Here is a 12,036-nt window from a genome sequence, read left to right as displayed (position 1 = left end):
TGAGGAATTGATAGATCTTACAGTGCAACTCGACCATCGCCTTCTGGAAAGACGGGGAGACCGGAATAGGAGCGACATGAAAGGATGGTATCCCAAACCGAAACCGTCGCCGGAGGAAGGCCCCAAGAATCCAGAGGGGGTTGAGCCGATGCAGATCGGTGGGATCCGAGGCCCTCTGACAACGGAAGAACGGGAGCGCAGACGAAGGATGAAGCTTTGTCTTTATTGTGGTAAAGGGGGGCACTTCATACGTGAGTGTAGGGCGAGGTCCCAACAACCCGAGAGAAACCTGGGGCCAAGAAGACCCGCTATATTGGGAACCAAAGAGACGTCGGAAAACTAAAAAGTCCGGCCCAGACAGAGGTCGCTGGGTTGGACGTGAGACAGACATCGATCTCCTCTCTCCTTGCCAACACGATGATGCCAGCAGTGGCCCATATAAACATGCCGGTGACCTTGTTTATAGCAGGGAACAATGTCACTCACGTGGAAGCCCTGTTGGATTCGGGAGCCACGGGGAACTATATAGACCTCGAGTATGCTGCCTCCCTTGGGATTGCTTGGGAGAGGAAGAATGAGCCAGAAAACGTAAAAGCTGTCGACGGCTCTTCTTTGACCTCAGGGCCAGTAACTAAACATACGGTGCCTCTTCGCATGCAGCACGAAGAACACCAGGAATTCATCCAATTTGACTTGATTGCGGCGCCACAGTTCCGCCTCATCCTAGACATGCCGTGGCTGACACTCCACGATCCTGATGTGAGTTGGTCAGCACGAACGGTGACGATGAACTCGGCTTACTGTAAGGAACATTGTTGCAACAGTTTTCCGGAGGCAGCTGAAGAGGAAGAAATCCCTTGTGCGCATCATTTGGCAGTATCCTGTGCTGAAGCCCCGAAGAAGGCCAGCTCGTTACCCATAGAATACGAAGGATTTCACTTACTCTTTGACAAAAAGCAGGCAACAAGATTACCCCCGCATTGTGTGTACGACTGCTGTATCGATCTTCTACCCGGGGCAGCGATACCCTGCAGTAGAGTCTATGCTCTAGCAGAGAAGGAGAACCAGTATTTGAGGAAATACATTGATGAAAACATGGCCTCCGGATTCATCCGCCATTCCACTTCCCCTGCATCATCCCCTTTATTTTTCATTCCGAAAAAAGACTGCGATGAGTTGAGACCCTGTATCGATTACAGAGCACTGAATAGTATCACGGTCAAAAACAGGTACCCCCTTCCGTTGATATCCGTGCTGATGGATCAAATCAAAGGAGCCCGCTATTTCACCAAGCTAGACCTTCGTGGGGCCTACCATCTAGTGCGCGTAAAACAAGGCGACGAGTGGAAGACCGCGTTCCGCACCAAGTTTGGGCTCTTTGAATATATGGTAATGCCATTCGGTCTATGCAACGCCCCTGCCGCCTTCCAATATTTCATGGATGAGGTGCTAAGGGGATTGTTAGATACCATATGCATGGTATACATAGACGATATACTCATCTATTCGAAGACTATGCAAGACCACGTACAACACGTCACTGAAGTGCCAGAACGCCTGCAACAAAACGAATTATACGCTAAACTTGAAAAGTGTCTGTTTCATGTCACAGAGGTGTCCTTTCTAGGCTACGTGATCAACGCTAACGGATTCCAAATGGAAAATGGAAAGGTAGAGGCCATCAAGAACTGGGCTACGCCACGGAGCGTCAAATCAGTGCAGAGTTTTTTGGGCTTTGCAAATTATTACAGGAGATTTATAAAAGACTTCTCCAGGATTATCCATCCCATCTCCTGCCTGCTGCGAAAAAACGTGCCATTCAGGTGGGGGGAGGAAGCAGACCTATCCTTTTGCACCCTCAAGGACCGATTCACTCAAGCCCCCATTTTGCGCCATCCTGATGCCCAACTGCCATTCATACTGGAAACAGATGCATCCCAATACGCTCTGGGAGGGGTCCTGTCCCAAAGACATCCGACAACCGGACAGATACATCCCGTCGCCTACTACTCTAAGAAACTGAGCCCGAGCGAGATCAATTATTCCATCACGGATAAAGAATTGCTCGCCATCAAAAGAGGTTGCGAAGAATGGAGACACTACTTGTGGGGGGCCCGGCATACCTTTGAGATATACACGGATCACAGGAACCTATTGTTCTTGAAAACGGCAAAGGCCCTCACACCTAGACAACTCCGATGGACTCTCTTTTTCTCGGATTACGATTTCGTGATCAAGTATCGCCCCGGCCCTCAAAATGGGAAGGCCGATGCCCTTTCCAGGAACCAGGATATCCCTGACTCAGACACCATAGACCACAGTGAACCACCCTCCATCTTGTCTGAGGGTGCCTTTCCCGAAAGCACCATTGCCTTGCTCACATCCACTGATTTCCTTGAGGACATTAGGGTGTCCTTGACGGACGTCGATATTCCAGCTTGGCTCCAGGAAGAACCCCTAGGGCGATCACAAAACAACGACCTTTTGTATTATCACCATGCCTTGTATGTCCCGGACCCTGGCCTACAGATGCAAGTACTTACGTGGGCTCACGACTCTGTACTAGGAGGACATTGGGGTGTATATAAAACTATTGCCATCATAGAAAGGTCTTTTTGGTGGCCCAACCTCAGGAACGACGTTAAGAAATACGTCCGGAATTGTTCGGTGTGTGCACAAAGTAAGGCGTTACATAACCGACCGGCTGGGTTGCTCCGCCCGATTCCCATTCCTCCCAAACCTTGGCACACTGTATCAATGGACTTCATTGTTGAAATGCCTTTGTGTCAAGGAAAGACTACGATCTTGGTCCTCGTTGACCATCTGACCAAAATGGGCCATTTTGTACCGTTGGAGGGACTACCAACTTCCGCAGAACTGGCACTCGTGATCCTGCAACATCTTGTGAGAGCCCATGGCATCCCAACCGTCTTCATTACCGATAGGGGTTCGCAGTTTACATCCCGTTTCTGGAAGGCCCTTTGCAAAACGCTAACCATCGATGCCCGGCTCTCGACGAGTTACCACCCTCAAACAGACGGAAAAACTGAACGCCTCAACCAAACCATAGAGCAGTATCTGCGATGTTTTTCCCTGCAGAACTCTACGGACTGGGTCACCCTCCTTTGGATGGCAGAGTTCACCTATAACAACACCGATCACTCCACTCTGGGCTGCTCCCCATTCTTTTGTCTTTTGGGATATCACCCGAACATTCTTCCTTTTGAATGGCCTGTAGCGTCGCAGCTGCCGAGCATCCAAGAACACCATGCTCATCTGCATGCGGTTAGGATCGACGCCATCCATCATCTGTCGGCTGCACAAGCATCGCAGAAAAGACATGCTGACAAGAAACGCAGTCCTGAGCCGGTGTACGAGGTGGGGGACAAGGTATGGCTTTCCACGAGATATATCCATCTCAGGGGTGTCAACAAGCTAAAACCTAAATACATAGGTCCTTACAGTATCGAGGAAGTGATTAACCCTGTAGCCATGAGAGTGTCTATTCCCCACACCTGGCATATCCACCCTGTGTTTCACGTGTCCCTTCTCCAGCCGTGTCCCGTAGAGACGAGACTACCCGTTCAGCCCCCTCCAGTGCTAGTGGACGGGTTGGAGGAATAGGAGGTGCAGGAACTGTTAGACTCAAGGCTGTTCCGGGGTAGGGTTCAGTATCTAGTACAATGGAAAGGGTTTGGTGTTGAGGATCGGACATGGGAACCTGAGCAGAATCTCCATTGTCCCGAGTTGGTGGTTCGCTTCCACGAGGAGCATCCGGGGAAGCCGGGTCGACCGCCGAGTCGGCAGTCCTTGAGAGGGGGCTCTGTCGCGCTGCTGTCCTCGAGAGGTCGAAACAGGTACACAATACGCAGAAACTGCCATGGCACTACAACTCCCAGAAGGACCTGGGTGCTGGCAAACCGGAAGTGGTTGTGGGACCAGCGATATAAGCAATCCTCCTGCGTAGCTCAGTGCTTATCAATCCTTCCATTGTTTCAGGAGAGAGAGAGCTTGTGCGCGGACGCTTGCCTTCCCGCTAGGAGGACGCCGGACGGTGTTGTGCGAGGACGCTTGCTTTCCCGCTAGGAGGACGCCGGACGGTGTTGTGCGCGGACGCTTGCTTTCCCGCTAGGAGGACGCCGGACGGTGTTGTGCGCGGACGCTTGCTTTCCCGCTAGGAGGACGCCGGACGGTGTTGTGCGCGGACGCTTGCTTTCCCGCTAGGAGGACGCCGGATCTTTTCCTTCTCGAACATTTAGAGGTAGGAACTATCGAAGCACGGCCGTGCTAGAGAAACTGTTTGTTTTGATCTCCATTAGTTCAGAGGTGGAGTACCATTCCGTTGTAATTACACTTCGTTTACTACCTCCAGTGACAGTAACTAGTAGGTTCTATCGAAGTCACCCCTATAAACCTTTACGAGCGCATAGTAGAAAAGGAACTCTTGAGACTCAGGATTATCGACCCGATACTACATCACCCAGAATCCTTTTTGGGCACCTCCCCTGTTAATTTCTGTAAGTACGGTTTTCTCCTTAGTCTCTTGTACTGGCCGACCTGTATGCAGGGAGCTAATGGTCTGTTCGTTTATGTTTTCCCAGTATTGTTTTGACTTGAAGACAACCTTCCTTTGTGACCAGACCAAGAGGGGGTACTTCTCAACAACATCCTCCTTCGTTGTTCTCTCCCTTTTTCCTGGAGTGCCATCTGTCCCTTGCATGTGTTTAGTGCAGGGAGAGTGGGCATTATTAGGGAACTGGGATACTATTCTTCGAGCTGTGGTCCCCGCTGGCCAGTACCTGAAGGTTAGTGGCTTAGGGTTTCTCTTCTTGGGATATCTGGGGGTTACTAACCGCTACACTGCCCTTTAGTGGAGTAATTCAGTCAAGTTCTAATTTTTCCATTCTTCTATATTTGTAGTGCCATTTAATAATATATATTTTTCTGTTTTGGATTTTTCTTTAATCTCCATCAATCACAAGTGTCTTTACATTTGTTCCAGTAATTTTATCCTCCCAATGTATTTTCTCTCCAGTGTGCAAAATAATTCTCTTTTATTTTAATTTTCAAATTTTCATTATTGTTGTATGCATATTCAGGTATACTGGAGATATTCTTTTTTTCTTTTCTCACCTATAGATGGACAAAAAGCTTTTGTTTCAGTTCTCAATTTTTCCTTATTGTTGTTCATTTTTTCAGGGATACTGGAGATGTTCTTTTTCCTTTTCTCACCTACAGATGGACACAAAGCTCTTCATCATGATTGAGACCATTCAGAATAAATGTTCCTATTGATACAATGTACTTTGATTCCTTTTTACTCAAAAGCTTTCCCCAGTTACCTCCTCTCTTCAAGGAGCGTATTTGTTCAATGGCATAATATTGTAATTCCTTCCATTTGCAGTCATACATTTTTCCATATGCTTAGAGATGGCATTGCTGCGATCTTTGTTCTTTGTTGCTGTAATAAATTCCCAAATCCTCTTTTTAACTTCACAAATCCACATGTTGTGTTACTAACATATTTGAGTTCACAGGGACATTCCACTATATAAACCACACATTTGCTCTTGCATGTTATATGTTGTTTTATTTTCCATTCTGTTCTGTTTAATCCCACCTCCTTTTTGTGTGCAGCTATCTTACAGGCTTTGCATTGCAATCCTTCCATCTTTGCCCATGTATTAGGCTGTTCAATTTTGAAATGACTGTGAGTTAACTTATCCCCTAAGTTTCAAGCTCTCCTGTATGTAATACTTGGAGGAACCCCAATTATTACTGGTAAAGTGGGATCTTGTATCAATGTTCCCCCATTTTATTACTTATTATTTGTGTCAGTTTGCTTCTTTTTGCAGTGTATGTCATTATTAGACTTTTTGTTTTTCATTTTTCACTGCATTCTTTGATCCTTGTAGAATTTGAGTTCAATGTTGGATTTTTTCTCTTTGGAGACCTCTTTATATGATCTTTTTTGAGTATTTTCTGTTTTTGTAGTGTGTTTGTGCTTCCTGGCTATGTTTGTCAAAATCTATATTTGATGAGCAGTTCCTTTGTATGCCTAAAATTTCTCCGTAAGGGATTCTCCATTTAAGATTGCTCTGATGAGAACTTTCTGCATGCAAAATTGCACTATTGGCAGTCTCCTTTCAGTGTGGCGTTGTTTATAATGTGCTGTTGGCCACATACATTTCAGTATTTAGGAAGGTTATAGCTCTTGAGCTGTTTTCCTATGTAAATTTCAAATTAGGTATGTTGTTATTCAATGTTTGAAAATACTCCGCAAATTCTTAATTCGGGCCATCCCAAACAAGGCTGAGATCATCAATGAAACATGACCATAATATTATTTTGTCCACAAATTTGTCATTATCCGATGTCCAAGCAAACTTCTGTTCATAGCACCCCATCAGAAGATTTGCATATTTGGGTGAAAATAAAAATCCCATAACAGTGCCTTTTGTTTGTTTAAAAATTCCCATGTTGAATAAAAATACATTGTTGGTGAGGCATATTGTTATTTTTTTCTATTAACATCTCATTGTGTTAATGAAATTGGATGTTTCTTTTTCCCAAAAAAGAATCTGCAGGCCTGTATGCCAACCTGATATTCTATGTTCGCATATAATGAGACAACGTCCATTGTTACTAATTTGTACGTAGCTTGCCAAGGAATTCCATCTAAGTGTTGCAAAGGTCTGTGGTGTTCCGTAAATATGAGTTGAGAACTTTAACAAGTGGTGTAATGAAGAAGTCAATATAGTTACAAATGGGTTCTAATATTGATCCTTTGGCTGATACAATCGGCCTGCCTAGGGGATTGTTTTTATGTTTGTGTATATTCAGGATGAAATATATAGTGGCTATTGTTGGTTGATCTCTTGAAAAATATTTTAGCTCATCCTCATCAATGAGTCCCTGCTCCAACTAGATCTTCAAGTTGTTGTTCAGCGCACCCTCAATTTGTATTGTAGGATTAAAATTAAGACACTCATAGCATGTTTTGTCCCTGAGTTGTCAGTTTGTTACTTGTATATAATCCTTTTTGTCTAGAATTATGATATTTCCACCCTTATCTGCTGGTTTTATCTCTATGGAGTCATCCTCCTGAAGTTTTTGTAAAGCCTTTCTTTCCTTTAATGATAAATTGTCACTGTGTTTTGTTATTTCCATTTTGTATAGGTCAAGAATGATTGGTTCACGGAAGACATCTATTTTATTTCCGGGTGATAGATTGGGGTAGTAGTAGGATTTAGCTTTTTCCCACTTATTCCTGCACCTGAAGTGGGTATGTCATTCTCCAGATTTTTCAATTCCGATTCCATTGATTCATTCCACATATTCACTAGAGTGATAAGAGTTGATATGGCATCTGCCAATAATTCACTTCTGAGTTCTGTTTTCATTTTATCTTTTTGTTGTGTTGTTTTCTCCGCAAACAATTGAATGCATTCAGTAGATCATGATTCTTCAGTTTGTCTGGGCTTCATCACAGGAAACACCACCATGTGTTCAGAGGTCTAAAACAACGCTGTTCCTCCTTAAAAAAGTAAATCACTAGATTAGCAAGCTGCACACAATTTATTGTTCTTTAAATAATTAAACCTAAACAATAGCAACCTGAATGTTCCTTAACAGAACATGCATTCTCATCTCTCCCTTCACCATACTCCAACATGAAAATAAGTGCCTGGTATCCTGCTACCCACCCTCATCAGCCTCCTTTGCTTCATTTAACCTAAACATCCCAACCACGTCGACCTCCATTACATTGCGAGCAAAGAGCTGGTTGCTTGCCTACAATACATTTCTGAGGGCCGCGTGTTAACAGGTGTAATACTGTGTCTCAGGAATGGGACCACCTGGAAAAATAATTAAAGCACTATTTGAACAAATTATTAAAAGTCAAATGCAAGGTGAAGTCAATGTTTTTATAAATATTAAGCAAAAGTACCTTTTAAGAAGTTATCCTTTACCTGCGCTGAGCCTTTAATATGTGTAAAATTGGTGTGACATGTATCCCTAATTGTCCAATTTATATGGCACAATGGTGAATGAGTACCCTTTCAGCCAACATATTGGTTCCACTAGCCTGATTTACATGTGGGTGGACCTTTGGTGTAACCACAGAGGAGACTACTTCGGCTATGGATGGAGTAATTTCTGTTGGAGTTTGACTTGTGTTTCCACCAACCTAATTTAGATGGGCAGAAATACAGATCAGTTTTCACTGCCTGGAAATCCCTGGCGGTAAGGGATTTTCATAGGAAATTTCTGCCATATGCCTTGATGGTGGTTTCCGTCAATGGCGGCCTGTTGGACATTTCTAAATTAGGCAGTCAGGACCCCAGCCAGGGCAACGGAGTGAAATACTCCATCTCCGTGTCAAAGGATGGCCTGACCGCCAACTTATAAATTGGGCCCCAAGTCAGAAAGTAAAATCTTTGAGCAGGATGAACCTGGTTGTCGTATCCTACTCTTGCTTCATTGCTGTGAACCTACAATTACACCTATGTCCCACTCAACCACTTCCATAAACTATCATTTGTGGTTTACACTTCTTGGCTCTATTTCTACGTACAAATTAAAAAATTATATTTTTGGTTTCCTTTATGGGATTTTTGTCATTTTATTTTTTTAATTTTACTATATTTTTCTAATTAAGGGCCTTATCACAATAATGGGCAGTCAGTTTGCCGTCCACTATCACGTCGTTCAGGAGACTGACCACAAGCAGACAGCAGTCCAACCACCCAATTATCAAATCAAATCAAATCAGGGACATTTGTTCAGCACACATATCACTCGGAAGTCTCATGGCACTTGCAGACAGCTCTAAGAGATAGCTTGTTTAGTTGTCGAACAGCCATGACTTGAACTTCTTGCGAAAGCATTTGTGATCTGTGATAGTGCGTAGGATTAGGGCAGTTTGTTCCAAGAAGCAGAGGCAACAAAAGAAAAGGACCTTTCCCATTTCTAGTGGTGCAAATTCGGAGAGGAGTGAGAAATGATTCATTGCTGGATCTTTGAGTCCTAGAAGACTGGTACCAACTTATTTCCCCCATCAGTTTTTTGGACCAATACCCTGGGCCTACTCCATACATAGTTGTATGTGTTAGACAGAGAATCTTAAATTGGATTCGCTTTCTGACTGGAAGCCAGTGTGGAGATCTCAGACTAGAGGCCGAAGGGGAACTGGGCGGGAGGTTAACAACCAACCCAGCCACGGTGTTCTGCAAGATCTGAAGCCTTGTAAAAAGGCCTTTATTGAATGAGAACAACAGAGCATTGCCGTAGTCTATGCAGTTTTGTTATCAATCCCTGGACTAGTGGTTTCCTGGCCTCAATCGGGATCCATTTCAAAATCTTTTGTAAACAACGCATCACTCCAAAACAGGAGCCAAAATATATGGTTGATCTGACTTTTCATTAATAATTGGTTGTCCTTGTGGAATCCTAAATTCCGTACTGTCTGTTTTGGGGTAGGACAGGGGCCAAGCTTCGGGGGCCACCAGTCATGAGACCAGTGTTCTTGAGGATTACCATTTAATTGAAGATGATTTGTGCTCATCCACCTCTCAACTTGGGACATACATTCTTTGAATCACAGTTTTGTTTCTACTGAATCAGGGCCAAGAGTGATCAAGATCTGCATATCATTCAGCGTATGATACGACTTTGAAGCAGTAAGATCTGATCACCTTGGCCAAAGGTGTCATGTAAAGATTAAAAAGAGTCAGGCTTAGGATGGAGCCCTGTGGCACTCCCATCTTATGGTGTTGCCCACCTGTACGGCTGTAACTCGGTCTGTTAGGTAACTGTGAAGCCATTTTAGGGCATTCCCCCTGACACCATTCTCCCAGAGCAGATGTTCTAGAATGCTGTGGGAGATGGTGTCAAAAGCGGCGGATAGGTCAAGCAGGACAAGGATTGTTGACTGCCTTCTGTCCAGAGCTAGCCTAATGTTGTCTGTTACCTCTACCAGAGCTGTCTCCGTGCTATGGGCGGCCCTAAAACCAGACTGAAAGGGATCCAGCAGTCCATGGCTCTCAAGTTGAATGACGAGCTGTTGGTTTACTAGTGATTCCAGCATCTTTCCAAAATAGGGAAGCAATGAGATGGGATGATAGTTCAAGAGGAGTTTTGGATCAGCAGTGGATTTTGTTAGGATAGGTCTGACCCTGCCAGCTTTCCATAATTTTGGGTACTCTGCCTGCGATAGTGACCTGTTAAATAAGTTGGTTAGACTATCCAACAGTACAGGTGCACTGGTTGGAAGACATTTTGGTGGCACAGGATCAGTAGACGAGCCCGATTTAATTTTCTGCATAGCTTTTTCCACTACTATGATGTGACCGCCAGACTGGCGGTCGGAAAAGTGCTTTTTAACACAGAGGCTTGTGCTTCGGCCCTGGAAAAAGCCTGTAGCACAAGGCACAGTGTAAAAGAAAACGTTGTGCACATATTTTTGGGGAACTATGCAAAGTACAGTCTTAGTTACCTTTCTCAAATGTTATCTGCCAGGATATTCACAATTTCTGCAATTGAAAAATGAGAAGTGTCTGCAACTCACGTTTGAAGAACAAATGCTCCTCCTTGCACAGATCTTTCTCCGGCAGTGTTCCCAAAGACCACAGAAAGCCTTCTTTTCTTCTTATTTCAAATACCTTCTAAAACAGACTAATTGAGAAACATCTTCATATGACCACAAATGTTCTTCTCTTTCTGCTCTCTAAATAGTGTTATCTGGTTATTTCGTCTACTAACATACCTTACTGGAGATTAGTGTTAACTGACGAGTCTCACCTTCATAATATTACTCGCATTGCTTCTTTATTGCAGCTCTACACCAATCGTCTCTTATCACATAAGAATTTGGTTTACCTCTCTTGGGTAATTGGTTGGGTCTAGCTGACATATTTCTGGATTGAATTCTTTATTTTATGACTGCCACCGTGAACGCTTTTTTATAGCACCCCCCAATTGTTCCACCTATTGCTTTTCATACTCTTGCGAGCAGTCGCTTTGTGGAGCTCTCTGAAATCATTTCTTCTGCTCATGTCCCACATCTTTGCTGTGCCCTTCTGAAACTATGATTACTGGCTAAATATAAGGTTATCCTTCTAACTGTCTCAGTTCAATTGCTTTTTCGATTTCTTATATTGCAATGTTTTGCACGGTTGTCTGTAACTGTATCCCATGTGCTTTTTCATTGTGTTTTACTTAAAATCCTTCTATTATGCTCTAAACGCTGGATATGTGGAGAATGAGCTGCAGAACATTATATATAAATGAATAAAACGTTTGGCTTTATTAGGTGAAGATTCAGCAATTATTCCTCTCCTCTAGAGAATATTGACTGTATGCAAATCAGTTTTGCCTCACTTGAAGAGAAGGGTGCAGTAAACAGAATGTTTGGGTCACATTATTTCTACATAAACCTGCAAACCTCCCCAAGCTCCTCTTTCTGCACAAAGAGCATTAGAAAAATGTAAAACGATTAAAAACACCCTAGACTTTGACAAGCTTTAGGCTACACATAATCGAAATTGATGTATAGGAAATCATTGGCAGGACAAGGCGAAAGAACGCGTGTTTTATGAGAGATCCCATGAGATAAAATAATATCATCAACAGGTAGTTCTCTTAATTACCAGTGGGCATTACATGCTTTCAATGATGGAGAAAAGATTACCTTATACTAAAATGCATTATATCTGGATAACAAAGGGAATAGATTTATCGCCAATGGTAACTGTACTAACTTTAACTTTTGTTGCATTTACAATTTGTTATACCAGTAAACAGGAAACAAAACTGCTTAAAATGGAAGTTACCACCAAACATTAGATAAGCAATGAGCTGTTCTTCAAATATGGTATTTACATAAACATTCAGCTACGATCATGATTTGCCACTTGACACTAGAGTGATGAGGCAGTAATCCATGCAGAGTGTTAATCTTGGCAGATATATGTTGTACTTCCTCACTGCACTGGACCAGATGGGGTCTGAGAGTTTCTTTTTCATATCTTCAGA

This window comes from Lissotriton vulgaris, chromosome 3_2 (genome assembly GCF_964263255.1).
Source record: "Lissotriton vulgaris chromosome 3_2, aLisVul1.2, whole genome shotgun sequence".
Taxonomy (NCBI): domain Eukaryota; kingdom Metazoa; phylum Chordata; class Amphibia; order Caudata; family Salamandridae; genus Lissotriton; species Lissotriton vulgaris.
This window is presented reverse-complemented; position numbering follows the sequence as displayed.